The 21,646-nt window shown below is 44.5% G+C and overlaps 1 pseudogene; it reads left to right on the top strand.

Moving 5' to 3' along the window:
- The first annotated feature begins 4,523 nt into the window (after window positions 1-4,523).
- Window positions 4,524-8,366, top strand: LOC123067512 (aspartate--tRNA ligase 2, cytoplasmic-like; annotated as a pseudogene).
- Window positions 8,367-21,646: the final 13,280 nt, after the last annotated feature.

The following is a 21,646-nucleotide window of genomic DNA, read 5'->3' on the forward strand; positions in this document are numbered from 1 at the left end:
ACAGAGAATTCATAATCCTTATCAGTAACAAAAATAGGTGAAGTAGCAAAAGCAGGGTCATATTTCATTCTAGCATTCAGAGATTGCTGCTTCCATTTAGCTAATAACTTCTTAAGATCGTATTTGTCATTGCAAGCAAGAATAGCTCTAGCAGCTTCTTCATCCATAACATAACCCTCAGGAACAACATGCAATTCATACTTAGGTGGAGAACCTTCATCATCACTATCTTCAATAATTTCATCATCAATAATTTCATTCTCTCTGACCCTAGCAAGTTGTTCATCAAGATATTCAACTAATGGCATAGTAGTATCAAGCATAGAAGTAGTTTCATCATAAGTATCATGCATAGTAGAAGTGGCATCATCAATAACATGCGACATATCAGAATTCATAACAGTAGCAGGTTTAGGTATCGCAAGCTTACTCAAAACAGAAGGAGAATCTAGTGCAGAGCTAGATGGCAGTTCCTTACCTCCCCTCGTAGTTGAGGGAAAAATCTTAGTTCTTTCGTCTTTCAAGTTCCTCATAGTGATCAGCAGATATAAATCCGAAGTGACTCAAAGAATAGAGCTATGCTCCCCGGCAACAGCGCCAGAAAATAGTCTTGATAACCCACAAGTATAGGGGATCGCAACAGTTTTCGAGGGTAGAGTATTCAACCCAAATTTATTGATTTGACACAAGGGGAGCCAACGAATATTCTCAAGTATTAGCAGTTGAGTTGTGAATTCAACCACACCTGGATAACTTAGTATATGCAGCAAAGTATTTAGTAGCAAAGTCGTATGATAGTAATGGTAACAGTGGTAAAAGTAACGATAGCAGTTTTGTAGTAATTGTAACAATAGCAACTGTAAAGTAAATAAGCAAAGAACAATATATGAAAAGCTCGTAGGCATTGGATCAGTGATGGATAATTATATCGGATGCGATTCCTCATGTAATAGTTATAACATAGGGTGACATAGACCTACCTCCAGTTCATCAATGTAATGTAGACATGTATTCCGAATATAGTCATACATGCTTAGGGAAAAGAACTTGCATGACATCTTTTGTCCTACCCTCCCGTGGCAGCGGGGTCCTAATGGAAAAGGGATATTAAGTCCTCCTATTAATAGAGTACCGGACCAAAGCATTAACACATAGTGAATACATGAACTCCTCAAACTACGGTCATCACCGAGAAGTATCCCGATTATTGTCACTTCGGGGTTGTCGGATCATAACACATAATAGGTGACTATAGACTTGCAAGATAGGATCGAGAACTCACATATATTCATGAAAACATAATAGATTCAGATCTGAAATTATGGCACTCTGGCCCTAGTGACAAGCATTAAGCATAGCAAAGTCATAGCAACATCAATCTCAGAACATAGTAGATACTAGGGATCAAACCCTAACAAAACTAACTTGATTACATGGTAAATCTCATCCAACCCATCACCGTCCAGCAAGCCTATGATGGAATTACTCACGCACGGCGGTGAGCATCATGAAAGTGGTGATGGAGGATGGTTGATGATGACGACGGCGATGAATCCCCCTCTCCGGAGCCCCAAATGGACTCCAGATCAGCCCTCCCGAGAGAGATTAGGGCTTGGCGGCAGCTCCGTGTCGTAAAACGCGATGAAACTTTCTCTCTGATTTTTTGTCTCCGCAAAAGCAAATATATAGAGTTGGAGTTGAGGTCGGTGGCCATCCAGGGGGCCCACGAGGCAGGGGGCGCTCCTAGGGGGAGGGGGCGCACCCCCCACCCTCGTGGACAGGGTGTGGGCCCCCTGGCCTTAATTCTTTCACCAGTATTTTTTATATTTTCCAAGAGTAATCTCCGTGGATTTTCAGGTCATTCCGAGAACTTATGTTTCTGCACAAAAATAACACCATGGCAGTTCTGCTGAAAACAGCGTCAGTCCGGGTTAGTTTTATTCAAATCATGCAAGTTAGAGTCCAAAACAAGGGCAAAAGTGTTTGGAAAAGTAGATACGTTGGAGACATATCACCAGGCAACCCATTCCAGGTCCAAATTTGGGCCTTATTTCCGTCACCGCGGACACGAGGCAGACACCTGCGACACCCGCCTACTCCTCTTCCTGGCGCGCCAATCGGTGGCACATAGGCCATCTCTCCCCCCCCCCCCCCCCCGCCCCGACAGCCTGCAGACCCTGTCGTTCCACCCCGTCACCGCCACCGCCTAGTTCCGGTGCCCAGGCTAGCCATCCGCGCCCACATACCTCCCTCGGAGCACGCCAGCTTCCCCGATGTCACTGTCACCACTGGCTCACCGCACCACCGCAGCTTCCCCAACGTTGCCGCGAGCATCACCTCACCCCCGTGCCCTCGGCTCTACTGGCAAAAGCGCATTGACCTCGCTCATCTGACGTCGCCACGACCGCCAGACGCCACCAGGCCAACTACCTGTTCCAAGGGAGGCGTGCGGGTCTTCACATGCCAGCTTCTTCGACGATGCCTGCAAGTTGTTCGACGGTTTGCCCGTAAGGTACAAATGGACTCCACCGACGATTTCTTTTTCCATAATTTCATTTGTGACTCGGATGACGATGAGGATATTGTGGTTGCTGTGTTGATCGTCCATGACCACCTTAGTAGGCAGCGGTCATTGTTCCGGGGCTCGATCTCGGGGCACGCTCCAGCGTTGAATCATAACCGAGAGAGCGGCCATTTCCTTCTCTGGAAGGACTACTGCGGCACACCTAACCTGCTCTTCAAACATCACCTATTCTAGTGTTGTTTCCATATGGCTAGGCATGTTTTCAACCATATCCGTGAGGGGGTGATGGCATACGATAAGTATTTCGAGTGCAGGGAGGATGCCTTTGGAAAGATTGGCTTCTCCTCTTATTAGAAATGCAATGTCGCTATTCGGATGCTTGCATACGGAGTTCCTGGTGATCTCATTGATGAGTATGTCTGTATGAGCGAGTCCACGTGCCTAGAGTCCATGTACAAGTTCTGCAAGGCTATGACAACAATGTTTGACCTTGAGTATTTGAGAGAGCCAAATGATGCAGATACAGCCCGCTTGTTGGTGATGAATGCCAGCAAGGGTTTTCCAGGGATGCTTTGTAGCATATATTGTACGCATTGGGAGTGGAAGAATTGCCCTTCTGCATGATAGGGGGAGTATAAGGGCCATGTCAAAGATTGCACTGTCATACTTCAGGTTGTGGCCTCACAAGATCTCTGGATCTGGGACTCTTTCTTCGGCATGGCTGAATCTCACAAAATTATATCAACGTGCTTCAATGCTCTCTGGTGTTTGCAAGGCTTGCCGAAGACAACTATCCGTAGTAGGTGCCCAACCAACACAAGCACAGCGGCATGCGCATCACACAAGCGGCGACAAGGACGCGGGCGCTGCCGTTGCTTTTTGGGTTGGACGCGCCGGATGGAGGCCGAAATCACTATCCTGACCCTTTCGGCAAACTTTGTCACAAAGTGAACTCGACATGAAAGTATTTCACGATCTAACCCTTTTAACAATGCCATAGCTCACGGTGTTTCTGCCCAAAATGGAAACGCCAAGCTAGCTATCGTTCGTGTCCAAAGAAGAAACGCCGAGGTAGCTCGCGTTGCGGGCCAGGTAAGAAACGTCATAGGGCTTGGCGTTTCTTCACTGGCACCCAACCCATTCACTTCCCCGTCGGGATCTTTCTCGTCGGCCGCCAGAGATGCCAGGCTAGAAACGCTAAGGTCGGTGACATTTCCGGCCTTCTCAGAAACGCCAAGGTGAAAAACTGCTCCATAACCAGGGCCTAAACGCCAAGACATATGGCGTTTTTTACTTGGTCAAAAACGCCATAAACTTGGGCGTTTCTTACCTGGTGAGAAACGCTAGCTACCTCGGCGTTTCTTATTTGGTCAGAAACGCTGGCTAGCTCGGCGTTTCTATGTTTAGCAGAAACGCCGTGGGCTACGGCGTTGCTAAAAAGGTCAGAACGTGAAATACTTTCACGTCGAGTTCATTTTGTGACAAAGTTCGTTCAAAGGGCCAGAGCAACTCTAGCAGACCCCGCATCCCGCCCCGGCTCACAAAATAACTGCCAAAATACGGGTCGAGAGGGAAAACTTGTCGATCAGACCCCGCATCCCGCCCTGGCCCGCAAATATTTTTGCGGGGCATGGCAAATCTTCTCCCACAACCTCTAGTTTCATGGGCTGGGAGGCCGACCCGAGCTCAGCCCCTATCCGCAGCGGGATTTGGCGGGAGGGACATTTCTGCGCACCCTTTCCCGCTCCCACCACCCTCCTCCACCATTGCCCCACCTCCGCATGCTCCGATGCTTCCTTCTCGACCGTCCCTTGCCGCCATGGACGACCCCATGTTGTCCCCCGTCACCGTCGAGGTCGCGCACGCTCCTTCCCCTCGGGCGGATCTCGTCGCCGGCCATGTTGGCCCCGCCGCCGTCGCGCAAGCAAACGCCGCGCCTGCCCGCAAGCTGCAGGGCGACGTGGTAGTGCAGGGCGGGAATTCGGCTGCCCCCGCCGCGATGGCCCGTGCTCCGGGCGCCAACGCCGCAGGGCGATCCCGGCCAGCGGCGGAGAAGGTCGGCAAGGTCGCGGGCATAAAGCGGAGGAAGATTCCGGCTACAAAGAAACCACCTTCTTCATCCTCTCACTCCATCTCGGAAAGAGGTGCTCCGGCGATGCCGTTCAACGGTGTCGCTCCCCCCGCAAGCGAGGTGTTCGACGAAATGGCCGGAAGGTACGCGTCTTCGATGAACCGCAATGACATGGACGACCTCACCAAAACATGGCATGATATGGCAAGGAGAGAAATCTTGAAGAGGAGAATGGTCGCGTCGGCCGGTCCGTGTTACAGTTCCGGTGATGTTTTCTCTGCTCCATATGGCGGCAATGTGGATGATTTCGGTGTGGGAGTTGGAACAAGCGCCAGAGTGAAGATCGACCAAGATGGTGCCGGACATGGGCGCAAACTTTTGCAGGGCCCTCTTTTGCGTTTGTCGTACTGAACTTGGCTTTTATTTACGCGTAAAATTGTGTTATGTCGTTTGAATTTGAACTTATTTATGAAAACTTATGTCAAATACGAGAATTGTCGTTTTCTGTTTGCGGGTCGTCGCGGCGGTGTCCGAACAAAACCCGTAGAGACCGACTCGTAAAAAGGTATATTCCGCGAATATACTTTTTTGCGGGTCCATTTAGGAGTCTGCATCTGTGGCATCCCGAACCAGCCCGCAAAAGCGATTTTGCACGAACTGCAAACATGTTTTGCGGGCTGACGGAATGCGGGGGGTTTGCTAGAGATGCTCTCACAATAGTGAAAAAGGCCCAGGATGGATTCGCCCCCGCACACCACACGCCACTAGCGGACGCGCAAACCGGCCGCCGGTCGCGGTCCCTCCCAGATCTCCTCTCCCCGTCCCTTTCCTGCTTCTCTCTCCTCTGTCTCCCACCGTCGCAAGGCTACAACAAAGTCAGCCTCCAACCACCGTTTTGCGCTTTTCTTCCATACCCTTTTTGTTACGGCTTCTCTCAGTTTTCTTTCTTATCTCTCCCTAATAATAAAGCATGGATTGGGTCTCCGGGTTCACCGTCGCGGCTTTTTTATAAAAAGGTCCCTGTGGCCTTTATGAATTAAACCCGCCGTCCCTGTTTTATCTGAAAAAACGTTTCGTCTTTTTTCTAAAAAAAACACTGTTTAGCACGCCTAAGCCTCAGCCCGCCGCCGTCGCCCACGCAATGTTGCTCCTTCGCTCGCTTCCTCCCCGCCGGTGACGACATGATGTCTTCCGAGCCCGAGAAAGCGCCGCCCGCCCCCGAAGCGGGCGTCCCCGCAGACACCGTCAGCAATAAGCAACGGAAGAGGGACGCCAGGAAGGCCGAGAAGGCGGCCAAGTACGCGCAGGCGCAGCAGAAGCCCGCCGCCAAGGACCCCTCGCCGGAGCATGAGAAGAAGAAGCAGCAGCCCGACGCCGAGGACGACCCCTCGGCGGCCAACTACGGCGACGTCCTCCCCGGGGAGATCCTCCCTACGGCAGTCCCCGATGAACCGTGGGCGGAGATCGGCCGCCTCGACAAGGCCGCCGCCGGCTGCTCCGTGCTGGTCCGCGCGACGCCCAGGCAGTCTACCGTGGGTCCAAGACCAAGAATGTGGCCTTCCTGGAGCGGCGGCAGGGGATGAGGAGCACCGTGGCCGTGCAAAACGTGCTCGCCGGCAGCGCCCAGATGGAGCCCTTCGCCTTGTCCCTCCCCAAGGAGTCGATCGTCGTCGTGGAGGGCGCCGTCGCCCTCCTCGGCAAGCCCCTCAGATACACCACAGTGCGAGAGGTTTCTTTCTGCCGTAGCTGATCTTTGTCTGTCTGTTATTTTCTGATCCCCGTTTGATGGCTGGCAGGTGGAGAACTGGAGATTCAGGTGAGGAAGCTCTACTGCATCACCAGGGCCGACCCGAGGCTACCGATCAGCGCGCAGGATGCCGGCTGGAGTGCGGAGGAGTTTGCAAAAGCTGAAGCAGTATGTCAACCGCCTGTACAATCTGCATTTGCTTGCCTCCTCTTTGAATGCATGAAGGAGGAGGACACAGTTTTGTTGTTGCTCCAATTCTCCGATGATGATGATATCTGGGTTCAGCTGATGGGATCTTGTTGTTTTGCAGAAGGGAGTGCCACTTCCCTGCGTTGGTCAGGACACGCTTAGACTATCGAGTTATTGAGCCGGGAACACCGGCAGGTCAAGCCGTTTTCCGTATACAACATCAAGTTGAAAACGTTGGTATTTGTTCTTGCTTTTAGGACTGCTGCTATCAGTGATATATTCATGAATTGAGTTTGCAGAACTAAACATACCATGTTATGTAGTAATATGTTGTGTAGCTTAGATAAAATATTCTACTTGGACACTGAATTAAACGTATCTGATCTGGTGACCCCTTTGAGTCGTTGGGCCAAAGCGTGGCATTGGCTGGGCTGCTGCGTGGGGATTTCAGTGATACTTTTGGGTGGTCGTTTAGGTGGAGTGTGCATGAGCAGGCACCATAGCAGCACTTAGTGCTGGACTGTCATTGCATTTGGTCGTAATGATGTGGATAGGCTCTTGCCTCTTCTTCTATAATATATGAATAATATGATACACATCCTTGTGCGTGTTCTAGAGAAAAAACTTTAGCCTCAGCCTGTAATTATTTCGCACCCGCAAAAAAAGCCTTTATTCAGCACCGTGCTGGTCTTTTAAGTTGTTTCTAGACACTGATCGATCCAGTGATCTTAATGTTATGCCTGCAATCTGATTACACTAATGATTGGATTGAGTTTTAACTTTATCATTCGGTGTTGAATATGTATTTGTCAAGCCAATGCATATGCTTTTACAAAAGCTGTTTTATGAAGGCTGCACGGATTTATTTTTTATGCATTTCTGCAGCATTTGATGCTTTTTTTTGTGCTGGTTAGTAAATATTTACCATTGTTGGATACTACAGAAATTCAGAGAATATTTGTCCTCAAAAGATATTGGGATCCACACTCCAAAGCTGATTTCAGGGTCAAGTGAAGGTGGAGCAGCAGTATTCAAACTTGAATATAAGAATGGCAAGTGTGCTTGTTTAGCACAATCCCCTCAGCTGCACAAGCAGCTGGCTATCTGTGGTGGGTTCCGTCGTGTCTTAGAGGTTGGGGATGTGTTTAGAGCTGAAGATTCCAACACACATAGGCATCTGTGTGAGTTTGTTGGTTTGGACGCTGAAATGGAGATTATGAGGCACTCCTTTGAGGTGAGCAGGTTTGGTAGAGTGCTCTTCATTTACAAACACTTTTTTTTTGCGGAAATCTTTATTTACAAACACGACAATGGCTGAACTTGTTTCTTCAAACAGATTTGCGATATTGTGGATGGATTATTTGTAGAATTGTTCAGACACTTGAATGAAAATTGGAAGACGGAACTCGAGGCATTTAATAGGCAGTATCCATTTGAACTAGTGAAGGTAAAATATTTGTTGCTTCTTATTGCTTGGTGGTTCCAGTAATGTTACAATATCTGGGTTTTGTAGCTGAAATGGCGACTCACATTGTGTTTATTCCTGCAGTACCTAGAGGGTATCTTGAGGCTCAGTTACGAGGAAGGAATACAACTGTTGAAGGTACAAACATGTAGCAATTTCATTACCACCCTGATGTTTTTCTCTCATCATTTGAATTTTATACTGTTCTCGTGCAGTATATAACTGCTATTTTAACTCTACTGTACACAGCCTGATGTATGACATCATAATAAGAAAAGAAAAAGAATTAAGCATTGGTGATTTATTTGCTTGGCAGGAAGTTGGAACAGAAATTGAGCCTATGGCTGACCTTAACAGTAATTGTACCTAATTTTATGCGTACGTTGTCATGCTTGGGGGGACACAGTGCAATCCATCGGACCCGTTGCAACGCACGGGCTCTTTTGCTAGTAAGAAACAAAGTACTTAATCACCACTAGTATTATTTGTTCCTTCGGTTGCACCGTGTCCCTGTGCGTTACATCATCGAGATGGAGTAGAACAAATCAGATTTAATGTGTAAAATACTCGCAACGTTTTCTCTGATTGATTGAGTGGTTTGTTCTGTCTGTGATGATTCATCGGTTACTCTTGCGCCAAAATAAAATAAAGATTGTGATGATTCTTCGGTCCCTCCCTTCAAAACAACAGAGAAAGCTAGTATAGTGCTGCAAGCCAAACAAACCCACCCCGATCTTTTGCTCAAAGTTGCTATTTCTCTAATATAAGTACTCGTGCTCACCCAGCAAAAGAAAAGGTAGTCGTGCTCATCATGTTGCTTGAGCCAGTAGCAGTAGCACTGACACACTATCCTTTGGTGGAAGCCAAGCTAAAGAGCAGCTAAAGCTGAATTTCGGGCGCGTATTCGTATTCGTGGATTGGAGATCACGTCTCCCCCAAATGGCAAAAAGGACCTCCCGCCAAGGTAACATATGGCAAAAACCAAAACAGACACTCCTAGTTTGGCCACTAACTGCACAAATTTATTTTACCCGAAAAAAAATTTGTACAGTCAGTGCAATTATTTTAATTTTTCTTCATCACTGAGTCGTGGTAACAATTTTCGGTTTGCAATGTGTATGCCTTTTTTCCAGAGAAAACACTGGAAGATATTTCAAATTTACTTCAGCTACAAAAATAATTACAAAGATGTAAGCAACCGACTTGGAAAAAAAATTCCACAACAAGCATCAAAGAAACCCTAATAGCCACATGGCTCTTGAACAACCGTGTTTGAAGTCCACCGCTAGGAACGAGACAAAGACAATGTAGATCAAACATTGACATGGTTGTATGCTAAACTTCTTGTTGCTATGGCTTGTTAGACTTGAAATTTAGAAATAAAATCATTAGATCATAACCCTAACATTAGAACATCTAATTAGCATTAAACAAATAGGGATTTAGGGTTTTACGTGCAATAAGAGCAACAATTGCTAGTTAGTGAAGGTCACGCGCCTGCTCGATGTAGGTGTAATGAGGAGTCAAAGTAGAAGCTCCCTGCAGGTACGGGCATCCTTCGGGGTGGGGCCACCACCGGCATTGTTCAATCACCGGCAACAAGGAAGATGATTTTTCATGTCAGCGGTGCTCACCCTAGATCAGATGACGTTCTTGGGATGTGGGGAGCAAGGTTTGACCATGCGTGAACTAGTCTGATTGCTTGTGGTCGTGCTCCCATTCTTGTGTATTTTGGTGCCGCGACATGGGTTCAAAACCATGAGTAGGATACCCCCTCCCCCCCCCCCATTAGGGTGCATTAGTCGGGTGAGGGGCACAAATATTGGTGTGTCCCCCTTCCTTTTAACCTTATCCTTCCATGTAGTTAGGTCATGGATCAATATCCAGTGTGAACTATAACCCAATAATGCACCAGGATCCGCGTGCTCGTGTACCTGCATGCCATAAATCACCTTCCATAAAAACCTACAACCCAATGAAGAATGAGTCCTACTTGTAGGCAGATATGGAGGTCGCATTATAGCGAATTTATGTTTGCACACAGCCGCCGCGACCTCCGTATTCATATGGAGCGGCGATCGTTCATATGGCGAATCTATTGCTCTTAAAGCACCTTCAATAGGTGTTGTAGATGTATAAATAACATAAATTTACATCATGAAGGCCCAGAAATAGTGCCCCAACAGATTATTAGATGCAAAAAAAACTCGTCTTTTGCTATAGATGTAAAATACATCACTTGTTGATGCAAATTTTCATCACCAATCACCGCCCAAGCAAAAAACATGCAACGCCGAACAAAGCCCAACTGCCAAATGGAAATTTCTTGCCGCAGGCTTGCCCTCCCACCGCCCGCCATCGGACCGCATGGATGCCTCCCCTGACCCCGCAGTCACCACCGCAGCTCTGCCGTACCTCGCCACGGTCGACCCCGCATTTCCTACTGTCCCTGCCGCTGCCGCCATGCTACCCCCAATGTTTGCCCCCCCCCCCCCCCCGTCCCGTGGCCGTCGTCGGAATGGGTGCTCCACCTAAGGAGAAAGTTGTCGCGGACAGATGACCCAAACTCTCAAAGATTATGGGATACATGTGAGACATGTTCCATTACTGTGTGATAACGAGAGTACCATCAATCCCGTGCAACATTCTCGAACTAAGCATATTGAAGTTCATCACCGTTTCATTCGTGATCATGTTGCTAAGGGTGACATAAATCTTAAGCATGTTTGTACCAACAAACAATTGGCGGATATCTTCACCAAACCTCTTGATGAGAAGATATTTTGTCATTGAGGAGTGAATTGAATATCATTGATGCCTCAAATTTGGAGCAGAAACTCCTTCGTATGCATGCAAGGGATGAGCTTATAATGACTAATCCTTAATATTTCTCTTATGATGATGATCATATGTCTTGTATACATTTGCACCCTTGTATTGCATCTAACCCCCTATAGGTACTTAGATGATCTTCATTTCACAAGATTGCAAATCACTCATATCATGAGCAATCTTGTCATGACCAAGTATCTTCACTTTGGTTGTTGTGTTCAGGGAACAAAAACACACTCGATATATCCTTTGACAACTTCTTTACAATTAATTTCACTCTTGTCAATTTGGATAAATGGATGTTATTCCTTGCAAGACTAACCCATGTAGGAAGATGAGCTTCAAATAGATAAGAGATGCTCCCAACTCAATTCATATGAGCATCCACTACAAGCTCAACTACGTGATCAAGTTCGATAACAAGCCTAAGGTATGTCCTCACATCTTAGAGAAGCTTTACTCCATCATGAGTCAATGCCACTCAACAAGATGTGAATACATTGAAATGCTTAAATGAAAAATGTTAACCCCATTTTGAGCTTAACGATGAGTATGACCTATGATCAAGTGATCTCACTTGACTCCTAAGTCAATATACTCTAACATAGGTGACGTTGTCGCCGACCCCCCTCTAGATGAAGTTCTCTAGTGTTTCCTTTCCTTAGTTGCATTTCTTTTGCTAGAGTGACATCTCCTTTTAAATCAAAAAACTTCATCTAGATTTCTTCTCTTTATTTTCTTGTGTTTTTAGTTAGACTCTGATAAATTCATTGCAAATCCTATTCAAATTCCCTGGAAATCTTTGTGAGAACTCTATTGCAAGTGAGCTGGGTTGACAAATTTTTCCTTCCATGCTGAACTCGGTCTCTCCAATCTGAACTCATCGGCCACACCGAAGTGCAATTAAACCCTGCACGCGGTTCATTAGTTCCACCGAAGAGGACTAATTCGGTTCCACCGATGCGCTCTATCAGTGATTCCTCAATCTCGGAGTCACCGGTCGAAATCAATCGGAGTCACCGATTTAATTGCTGAGAATGTTTGACCATACTCACTTGAATCACAACCTTGAAGCTTACCCTTCGTGGAAATTGATGTCAAAGGGGTAAAGAGATGCACATCAAAGCTTATTCACAAACCTCTTCTAAGAAAGGAAGAGAGAGATGCATTATCATAAGAGGAGAGAATTTACATGTCTCTAAGAGGGGAGAGATATGTTGTTAGCTTATCTTTGTTCTCAGTTAGTTTGCTCTGATTTTTTAGTTTGCTCTGATTTTGTCTCACCCTACCTAATCCCATTATCCTATGCTAGATTCAGGGGGAGAGGAAGTTCAACCTTAGGGGAGAAAAATCCTTGGAAGTTTATTGCAAACCTTTTTTTGGGACATGTCTATATCTAAAGGAGTATTCACCTAGTCATACTTATCTAACACATGTCATCCCGGTCTTGGTACTCTTGTGGATCCTGTGTCTTCTCTCTTGTTGAAATTTCCTTGTGTTGTCTAACATTGTTTTCTCGAGATCATTTCTTCAATTAGTTCAAGCACCACAAGGTAAGTATATGCATTTCACTCATATACATGATAATCTCTTGTTTGTTGCACATATTGTTTGCAAGAGGGAATCATAAACATGAAGGTACATATCTCATCATTGTTGCTCTGATGCATACAGCCAAGATACATGTAACTCATTACTCATTCTATCATGTTGTGCATTCACATGTCTTCAACTCAGATCATAAACATGATTGCACACCTATAGGGGGAGCTTATGCATGTTACATGTTCCTCAAAGCTTGAATGAACCACTCATTACATTTTTACTTGAAGCTTTGATGTATGTTGTCATCAATTACCAAAAAGGTGGAGATCGAAAGCACATTTGCTCCCTTGGTGGTTTTGGTAATCAATGACAACATACATATTGTTGGACTAATTAATAGCTTTACCTAGAATATTTCAGATAAGTTCAACGGTGGCATGGCAAGGACAAGAGGATGTGGATCCTTCAAAATGCTAAGGACATGGATTGGCAAAAGCTCAAGACTCTACATTTTTGGTTAAGTGATCCAAGATCACATTGAGTCCATAGGAAAGCCAATACTACTAAAAGGGGATGAGGTTTTGATGATGATCTAGTTGCTCAAGTGCTTAGTGATATTGCTCCAAAACCCTCAGCCACTTTCTCTATCCAAATATGTCCAAAACCCTAAAAGCCAACTCAGTCCCACTAGATCTTACCTATTCGGACCCACAGAGTTCATTTGGAAACTGCCACAACCAAACCCTAACAAATCGGATCCACGATACGAATCTCGGTCCCACCAAGATGGCATCGCCAACTCTCTGTCATCTAGTGCAATTATTTCAGTCTTACCGAGTTTTTCAATCGGTGACACCGAGCTGGCTTGCCAACCTTCTATTGCCTTATTTCTTTATTTTGGTCTTACCGAGATGATGAAATCGGTGCCACCGAAGCGAGGTTTTGCCCTACCATTGCACATCAATTGCTCCGAGATGTTTCCATTCGGTTCCACCAAGACCTCCAATGTTCATATCTTTTACACAGGTCGGTGCCACCGAGATTTCTGACCGGTGCCACCGAGTTGGGTCAAATGTGTGTAACAGTTGGATTTCATGTGGAGGCTATACATACCCTCCACCCCTCTTACCTAGTAAGAGAGTCATCAGAATGTGACTACACTTCCACCATTCATTTTCTGAGAGAGAACCACCTACTCATGTGTTGAGATCAAGAGATTCCATTCCTACAATTTGAACCTTGATTTCTAGCCTTCACCAAGTTGCTTTCCACTCAAATCATTCTTCCACCATAGCCAAATATGTTGTGTGAGAGAGAGTTGAGTGTTGGGGAGACTATCATTTGAAGCACAAGAGCAAGGATTTCATCATCTACACATCATCTATTGCCTTTTGGAGAGTGGTGTCTCCTAGATTGGTTAGGTGTCACTTGGGAGCCTTCGGCATGATGTGGAGATGAACCAAGAAGTTTGTAAGGGAAAGGAGATCGCCTACTTCGTGAAGATATACACGAGTGAGGCTAGTCCTTCGTGGACGGAAGCCATGGTGGAATAGACAAGGTTGCTTCTTCGTGGACCCTGATACGTCTCCAACGTATCTATAATTTATAAAGCATTCATGCTATTTTATTATCTGTTTTGAATGATTACGGGCTTTATTATACACTTTCATATTACTTTTGGGACTAACCTATTAACAGGAGGCCCAGCCCATATTGTTGTTTTATTGCCTGTTTCAGTATTTCGAAGAAAAGGAATATCAAACGGAGTCCAAATAGAATGAAACCTCCGGCAGCATGATTTTTTGGAAGAATATGATCCTGGAGACTTGGAGTTCATGTCAGAAGATCCTCGAGGAGGCCAGGAGATAGGGGGTCCCCCCCTACTGGGCATGCCCCTTGTCTCGTGGGCCCCTCGAGCACCTCCCGACCGACTTCTTTCGCCTATATAGTCCCACGTACCCTAAAAACATCCACGGAGAAGATAGATCGGGAGTTCCGCCGCCGCAAGCCTCTGTACCCACCAAAAACCTCTCGGAAGTCCATTCCGGCACCCTGCCGGAGGGGGAATCCCTCACCGATGGACATCTTCATCATCCTGGCGCTATCCATGACGAGGAGGGAGTAGTTCACCCTCGGGGCTGAGGGTATGTACCAGTAGTTATGTGTTTGACCTATCTCTCTCTCTCGTGTTCTCTCTATGGCACGATCTTGATGTATCGCGAGCTTTGTTATTATAGTTGGATCTTATGATGTTTCTCCCCCTCTACTCTCTTGTGATGAATTGAGTTTCCCTCTTGAAGTTATTTTATCGGATTGAGTCTTTGATTTGACAACACTTGATGTATGTCTTGCCGTGTTTATCTGTGGTGACAATGGGATATCGTGTGCCACTTGATGTATGTTTTGGTGACCAACTTGCGGGTTCCTCCCATGAACCTATGCATAGGGGTTGGCACACGTTTTCTTGACTCTCCGATAGAAACTTTGGGGCACTCTTTGAAGTACTTTGTGTTGGTTGGATGAATCTAAGATTGTGTGATGCATATCGTATAATCATGCCCACGGATACTTGAGTTGACAATGGAATATCTAGGTGACATTAGGGTTTTGGTTGATTTGTATCTTAAGGTGTTATTCTAGTACGAACTCCTGAATAGATTGATCCGAAAGAATAACTTTGAGGTGGTTTCGTACCCTACCATAATCTCTTCGTTTGTTCTCCGCTATTAGTGGATTTGGAGTGACTCTTTGTTGCATGTTGAGGGATTGTTATATGATCTATTTATGTAATTATTGTTGAGAGAACACGCACTAGTGAAAGTATGAACCCTAGGCCTTGTTTTCTATCATTGCAATACCGTTTACGCTCACTTTTATCATTAGTTACCTTGCTGTTTTTATATTTTCAGATTATAAAAACCTATATCTACTATCCATATTGCACTTGTATCACCATCTCTTCACCGAACTAGTGCACCTATACAATTTGCCATTGTATTGGGTGTGTTGGGGACACAAGAGACTTTTTGTTATTTGGTTGCAGGGTTGTTTGAGATAGACCATGTTCATCCTACGCCTCCCACGGATTGATAAACCTTAGGTCATCCACTTGAGGGAAATTTTCTACTGTCCTACAAACCTGTGCACTTGCAGGCCCAACAACGTCTACAAGAAGAAGGTTGTGTAGTAGACATCAAGCTCTTTTCTGGCGCCGTTGCCGGGGAGGTGAGTGCTTGAAGGTATATCTTTAGATATTGCAATCGAATCTTTTTTTTTCTTGTTTTATCACTAGTTTAGTTTATAAAAGAAAACTACAAAAAATGGAATTGAGTTTGTCTCATACGCTTCATCTTTTTAATATCTTTCGTGAGTATGATGAAAAGGAAAATTGTGCTCAAGTGCTAGAAGAAGAAGTCTATAAAATGTTTGGTATTACATCTTTGAATGATGAGCATGATTGCAATGTTGTTAGTATGAATTCCTTGAATATCCATGATGCTAATGATATGCAAAGCCACAAGCTTGGGGAAGCTATGTTTGATGAATATGATATATTTTGTCCCCCAAGCTTTGATGACCAAATTTATTATGATGAAAGCATGCCTCCTATTTATGATGATTATATTGATGAAAGTGGGTTTGGAAGAGTGTTAACTTTAGGAAGTAGTGATCCCACTATTTTGGAGGGTGTTGAATCTTATTGTGATGAACATGAAAGTGGATTTGGAAGAGTGTCAACTTTATTTAGTGATGATTCCACTATTTCGAAAGAGGTTCCAATTGATTATGAGAACAAAGTTGTTATCTATGATGATTATTGTGATGACCTGTATGCTATTAAGAATAATGATAACCATGAAACTTGTCATCATGATTTTAGTTTTCAATTGGATTATGCCTCACATGATAATTATTTTGTTCAGTTTGCTCCCACTACTATTCAAGAGAAGAATTTTGATTATGCGGAGAGTAATAAAATTTCTATGCTAGTAAATCATGAAAAGAATGCTTTAGGTGCTGGTTATATTGTTTAATTCATTAATGATGCTACTGAAAATTATTATGAGAGAGGAACATATGCTTGTAGGAATTGCAATAATAGCAAGTTTCCTCTCTATGTGCTTAAAATCTTGAAGCTATGCTTGTTTTACCTTCCTATGCTAGTTGATTATTGTTCCCATAAGTTGTTTGCTCACAAAATCCCTATGCATAGGAAGTGGGTTAGACTTAAATGTGCTAGTCATATGCTTCATGATGCTCCCATTATGTTTCAATTCCTATCTTTTATGTGAGCATCATTGTCATCATCATGCCTAGCTTGAAAGGCATTAAAGAAAAGTTCTTGTTGGGAGACAACCCAATATCTATCCCTACTATTTTTGTGTGTCCACATGATTATGATACTGTAATAATCATGTTTTATATCTTTTGTTTCAATAAAGTGCCAAGTAAGACCTTTAGGATAGCTTACGGTGATAGTTGTGTTATCCTGCTGAAAATCAGAAACTTTTGCATCCAGTAAATTAGTTTTTTTTAATTCACAGAAACGTGATTCTGATCTGATTCCTTTTGCTCTGGATTGGTACACGAATTTATTAGGACTTCCTAACTTTATAGGAGTTTTGGAGTTCCAGAAGTATACGTTTGATACAGATTACTACAGACTGTTCTGTTTTTGACAGATTCTGTTTCATATGTGTTGTTTGCTTATTTTGATGAATCTATGGCTAGTCTTAACTGGTATGAACCATAGATAACTTAGAATACAGTAGATATTACACCAATATGAATTTAGAATGAGTTCATTACAGTACCAAAGTGGTGGTTTTATTTTCTTATACTAACGGAGCTTACGAGTTTTCTGTTGAGTTTTGTGTTGTGGAGTTTTCAAGTTTTGGGTAAAGATTCGATGGCCTATAGAATAAGGAGTGGAAAGAGCCTAAGCTTGGGGATGACCAAGGCACCCCAAGGTAATATTCAAGGACAACCAAGAGCCTAAGCTTGGGGATGCCCCGGATAGCATCCCCTTTTTCGTCTTCGTTCATCGGTAACTTTACTTGGAGCTATATTTTTATTCACCACATGATATGTGTTTTGCTTGGAGCGTCATTTTATTTTGTTAGTATTTGCTTGTTGTTATTTAGAATAATGTTTTTCATCTTTGGTCTCAATAAAAATGTCAAGGATAGCCTTTACCATGCTTATTTTGCTAGTATACATGTTGCTGTTTGAAAACAGAAAGTTTACCGCTGTTGCAACAATTCCCTAGAAAATTCAGAGCATGATATAATGTTGAGACTTTTTGCATAATTATCTCTGATAAATTTAATATAGTGAGAATTTTATTTCATAATTTTTGGAGTTAGGGAAGTATGATGAATCTTGCATTCTTTACAGACTGTACTGTTTTGACAGATTGCTGTTATGTTTGCATTGTTTGCATATGTTTGCTTGTTTAATGATTCTATTTGAGGATAGGAGTATTAAATATGCAGAGGCATTTAGTATGCAATGTTGATTTATAATTTTAGTGATTTGTTACAGTAGAAAATTATAAGGTTTTGCATTGGTCTATACTAACCTATCTCACGAGTTCTTGTTGAGTTTGTTGTGGATGAAGCTTTTGATAAAAAGAGAAACCATGATATGAGAGGAATTAAGGAGACACAAAAGTTCAAGCTTGGGGATGCCCAAGGCACCCCAAGATAATATTTCAAGAAGTCTCAAGCATCTAAGCTTGGGGATGCCCCGGTAGGCATCACACCTTTCTTCTTCAACAACTATCGGTTAGTAACGGTTGAGCCTAAGTTTTTGCTTCTTCACATGAGTTGTGCTATCCTTGCAATGTCATTTTATTTTGTTTTGCTTGCTGCTTGAATACAATACCAAGATCTAAAATTCTTTACTGAGAGAGAGTCTTCACATAGCTGCATAATTATTTAGCTACTCATTGATCATCACTTATATCTTTTTGGAGTAGTTTGTCATTTACTCGTGTGCTTCACTTATATCCTATGTGTAAATTGTTGAATGATTTGATTGTCATAAATCTGAAATTATATATGCCTCATTGGCTTATCCCATGGGGAGTAATGACTTCACATATAAGAAGTAGAGGTTGTCAATTTATTGAAGGTTAGCAAGCATTGTATTGGTCATTTGAACAATTCATGAAAGAATATTGAAGGAAGAGAGATTTCATATATAAATACACTATCCTAGACATCTTTTATAATTGGGAGCACTCATTAAGTATGACATGCTAAAGAGTTGATGTTGGACAAGGAAGACAATGTAATGGGTTATGTTTTCCGACATCTCAGTTAAAGTATATTGTCATGGATCATTCAAACATGTTGAGCTTGCCTTACCCCCTCATGCTAGCCAAAATTCCTTGCACCAAGTAGAGATACTACTTGGGCTTCCAAATATCCTTAAACCCAGTTTTGCCATGAGAGTCCACCATACCTACCTATGGATTGAGTAAGATCCTTCAAGTAAGTTGTCATCGGTGCAAGCAATAAAAATTGCTCTCTAAATATGTATGATCTTTTGGTGTGAAGAAAATAGCTTTATACGATCTTGTTATGGAAGCAATAAAAGCGACGGACTGCATAATAAAGGTCCATATGCAAGTGCAATATAAAGTGACGTTCATTCGCATTAAGATTTTGTGCATCCAACCCTAAAAGCGCATGACAACCTCTGCTTCCCTCTATGAAGGGCCTATCTTTTACTTTATGTTTTTTACTTTATGCAAGAGTCAAGGTGATCTTCACCTTTCCCTTTTTCATTTTATCCTTTGGCAAGCACCTCGTGTTGGGAAGATCCTGATATATATATCCAATTGGACGTAAGTTAGCATGAACTATTATTGTTGACATCACCCAAAGGTGAATACGTTGGGAGGCAACACTATAAGCCCCTATCTTTCTCAGTGTCCGATTGAAACTCCATAACCATTAGTATTGCATGAGTGTTAGCAATTATGGAAGATTATATGATAGTTGAGTATGTGGGGTTTGCTATTCCTGAAAATAAGATGAATTGCAATTGTTTGATGACTAAGAATGAAGTTTGCTAGTTTTCAAGAAAGTTTATGGTCTATGCTTTAGCATGTAAATTGCTTGTTACTTTATCATGAGAAGTTTTATGAGATGAACTACTGTTATGACATATAATCATGCTAGAAAAGGTGATTGAAATTATCATTGATCAAACTTGTGCACCTTCTAGCATTCACACTTCATAAATTCTTTCTTTTATCATTTACCTACTCGAGGACGAGTAGGAATTAAGCTTGGGGATGCTGATATGTCTCCAACGTAACTATAATTTATGAAGCATTCATGCTATTTTATTATCTGTTTTGAATGATTATGGGCTTTATTATACACTTTTATATTACTTTTGGGACTAACCTATTAACCGGAGGCCCAACCCATATTGTTGTTTTATTGCCTGTTTTAGTATTTCGAAGAAAAGGAATATCAAACGGAGTCCAAACGGAATGAAACCTTCGGCAGCATGATTTTTTGGAAGAATGTGATCCTGGAGACTTGGAGTTCATGTCAGAAGATCCTCGAGGAGGCCAGGATATAGGGGGAGCCCCCCCCCCCCTACTGGGCGCGCCCCCCTGTCTTGTGGGCCCCTTGAGCACCTCCCGACCAACTTCTTTCGCCTATATAGTCCCACGTACCCTAAAAACATCCACGGAGAAGATATATCGGGAGTTCCGCCGCCGCAAGCCTCTGTAGCCACCAAAACCCTCTCAGGAGTCTCTTCCGGCACCCTGCCAGAGGGGGAATCCCTCACTGGTGGCCATCTTCATCATCCCGGCGCTATCCATGACAAGGAGGGAGTAGTTCACCCTCGGGGCTGAGGGTATGTACCAGTAGCTATGTGTTTGATCTCTCTCTCTCTCGTGTTCTCACTACAAAAAAAGACACATCCGTGACATTTTGGGCCGAACGAATTTTTTTCCTGTCATACATATGACACTTCTATGACGATAATTGTGACAAAACCTGGTATCATCATAGATGTGGTGGGCTCCTACTTCTATGACAAAAAATCATGACAGAAAATGGGCTTTTCGTCCTGGGCGGGCCAGAGACGCAGCTGCATGACATTCTTTGGGCCGTCCATGACGGAAAAAACCATGGTAGAAGCGAGGGGGAGGAAAATTTTGGGGAGTTGCCGGTTACGGTGGGAGGTCGGGGGCCGAGCGATGCGCGTTTCTCTCGTACGTACGCGCGTGTATGTGAGGCGTTGGCGCTAACTAAAGCCAAGCGAGGCATTGGGCTCTAACTTAACCCGAGCGATTGTGCTGCAGGCTACGCGTTACTGAACCCGAGCGATCGATCGATGGCTGTTAACTGAACCCGATGGAGCGATTCCTTCGCTACCACTGCTAACTGAAGCCGATCGATGCTGCCTCTGGGATGAACAGTGAGCGTTGCACGCGGGGGGGGGGGGGGGTTGGATGAACAATGAGCAGTGGCGTTGCCTCTGGATGAACAGGAACCCGTGGTGTGGAGAGCTGGATGAACAGTAGACAATGGAGGGGTGGCCGTGGAGGGGTGGTTGAATAGGACCCCGTGGTGTGGAGGGCTAGATGAACAGTAGACGGTGGAGGGGTGCCCGTGGAGGGGTGGTTGAACAGTAGCCGGTGGAGTAGCGCGTGGTGGAGGTTGGATGAACAGGAGCCCGTGGAGGCTGGAGGAGGTCGACGGTAGCCCGTGGAGGCTGGAGGAGGTCGACGGTGGAGATGAACAGTATCCCGTGGAGTCCCATTTTGTGGTACGCCACACCCCTCCCGATGAACAGGACCCCCGTTTGGACCGTAGCGCTCCAACACAAGTCCGTTTCGTCCGTTTTGCGGTACGCCACACCCCTCCCGATCAACAGGACCCCCGTTTCGACCGTAGCGCTCCAACACAAGTCCGTTTCGTCCATTTTGCGGTACGCCACACCCCTCCCGATCAACAGGATCCCTGTTTCGACCGTAGGAGGCCCGTTTCCTCCGTTTTGTGGTACGCCACACCCCTCCCGATCAACAGGACCCCCGTTTCGACCGTAGGAGGTCCGTTTCCTCCGTTCTGCGATACGCCAGGCCTCGTTTCCATCGCCTGTTCCATCCAAGCCGGTTGGCTCCCACACGTTCCGTTGCCTCCCCATGAACACGACGCATTCCGTTGCCTCCCCATGAACACGACGCATTCTGTTGCCTCCCCATGAACATGACACATTCCGTTGTCTCCCCATGAACAC

Source organism: Triticum aestivum, chromosome 3B, assembly GCF_018294505.1.
Source record: "Triticum aestivum cultivar Chinese Spring chromosome 3B, IWGSC CS RefSeq v2.1, whole genome shotgun sequence".
Taxonomy (NCBI): domain Eukaryota; kingdom Viridiplantae; phylum Streptophyta; class Magnoliopsida; order Poales; family Poaceae; genus Triticum; species Triticum aestivum.